The sequence below is a fragment of the Borostomias antarcticus genome (genome assembly GCF_949987555.1).
Source record: "Borostomias antarcticus genome assembly, chromosome: 16".
Classification (NCBI taxonomy): Eukaryota; Metazoa; Chordata; class Actinopteri; order Stomiiformes; family Stomiidae; genus Borostomias; species Borostomias antarcticus.
Genome location: NC_140249.1, coordinates 22,987,927 through 22,990,426, shown reverse-complemented (window position 1 = coordinate 22,990,426; position 2,500 = coordinate 22,987,927).

The window sequence follows — 2,500 nt, the reverse complement described above, 5'->3', positions numbered from 1 at the left end:
GTTCCTGCATGCGCCACTAGAGGGCGCTGTTACCTTCTATCTGACATGATGTCCACAATCACTCACATTATAATGGTCTCGTTACAATGACTTGCAAAACTGATCACGTCTTTATTTCTATTTCTAATTCTCTATTGTACATTAGAGAGAGAATGCCTGATGAACATTCAGCGTGTAAACCAACTAGCCTGCTGTTTCTCACATGCCCTGAAAATGTCAACTTAAATTTTACCTTCACTAATTAGGCTACTTGCTGTTTTCAATAAATGCCTGCTTTAAATATGTGCTGCTTCGTCTACAGGGTAAACCAGTGCCATTGCATTCATCCACACGTTTTACAGACAAGCTGATATAGAATATCAGGGGGTTGAGTTGTGTCGCAACAGCTCGTCCCCGTCATGTGTTTGTCCCTCTGCTTACAAAGGCAATGACAATTCCCGACCCTGTTTTTCTTGATGCGATTTCCTTTTTCCCTTCCCCGCACTGTTTCTTTTCCTTTTCGGAGGAGCCCAAGCCCTCCCCCCGACCCCCCCCCACCCCCCCCCCACCCCCTGGGTACGTCCTGACGGGACCAGCCTCCCTCTCTCCCCCCTAGTCCTTCTCTCTGCCTTCAAGGCAGGCTTCATGTCATACCAGAGCTCATTCCTCAAATTCCAGCCTTCCTCACGACCCAGGAAGAGAGGATAAAATATAGAATCATTCTTTTGCTGAATTCTTACCCCAAAATTCCACCTGCTTTTCCCGAGCCAACTGTGTTGTTCTGCTGCTTGATTCAACAGGTAAGTTCAGTGCGTCTGTCTGTGTAGCAGGATTGAAAGGGAACATTCACAGGCTCATGCAATAATATCCCGGGTCTCATAAGTTGCGCGACTGTAAACTTTGAGAAGCATATTGACAATATTGGTGTTTCAACAGCCGCGTTCTGGTTACGTGTGTCATTCATTCACTGTCTGGGATAAAATTCTTGAAATATCTGACATATTTAGACAAATTCCTACATTTTTTTTTATCCTTCCTGTGTTCCAACCGGAACTTTTGAAAGGAAACTAATAACGTCACTGGCATGCAATCAAATATGATCACTCCGGGTTATAGAAACTAAGATAATGTATTTACAGAATGCGGTGTTCAATTACTTTTTCCCTTCTTCGATAATACGTTTTGATGGTGTACTTTACCAAGTGTTTAAAAAGTTACAATTGGCTCCAACTTCAATTTCCAATCCAAAGATTGTCACTAACACTTCGGCATGCATGCATGATAGGCTACTGTATGAATAAAGCATAATAATGAATTATTATTACCAATAATCATAGCCATAATACGAATAGCTTCATAATGCATTCTATTTAGCATTTTAATGATAGTGTAGCTGTAGCCTAGTATGCTTAGAAGTCAGAGTAGCCTACTTCAATTTCATTATGACGACTTGCGATGCCAACGTCATGTCAGAAGTTCAGCATCATTTCCAACAGTCCAGTAAAAACATGATCAGCTTCTCTTAGCTAAACCACCTCTGGCATGGAGTGTCTTTGAGTGTCACACACACGCACACACACGCACACACACACACACACACACACACACACACACACACACACACACACACACACACACAGAGAGAGAGAGATAAACAAGGCTTTTGTATTAGAGTGTCGCAACTGTATGTAGCCTACTTGCTGCCGCCTGAGGTAGGCAGACAGGCTGATAGGCAGACAGACAGGCTGATAGACAGACAGACGGGCTGATAGGCAGGCAGACAGGCTGATAGGCAGACAGACAGGCTGATAGGCAGGCAGACAGGCTGATAGGCAGACAGACAGACTGATAGGCAGACAGACAGGCTGATAGGCAGACAGACAGGCTGATATGCAGACAGACAGGCTGATAGGCAGATAGACAGCCCGTGTGAGGGACCATGTTTGGTTGGAGTCTGAGAACCGCGTTATCGGGGCTGCGTGGGTTAGCTCGTCCCGCGGGGCAGGAGAGAGGGGTGTGTAGGCCACAGGGGCAACAGGTGGAATGGAACTAGGGGTGCGGAGAATTGGGGCAAACACACACCTGTCAGGGCACGCTCTCTGAGACTGTCAGTGGATATTTGTTTTTTCCACCCTTGGTCCCTGGTGTCTAAGGCTCTGGGCTCACTCTGATACACGTCAGAGAGACAGTGAACATTATTTACCAGGACTGACCAGGATCACAGTATAGTTACAGATTCTAATGTCTGGTAGAATCTTTCTACATGGTGACTGGGATGATTCTAATTATGATGTTTATTATTTTGTCTCGCTCTCTATTTTGTCCCCAAACATAAAACGATTGTAAAATTACGAGATTTGTTTCTTAACACATTCTACGTGTTAGAAACTAGAATTGGTGAAAACGTGGTGTGAACCACCACTGGCATGGAGTGTTTTTGTAATCAGTGTATCCGCACGCGCACACACACACACACACACGCACACATACACACGCACATGCGCACACACACACACACACA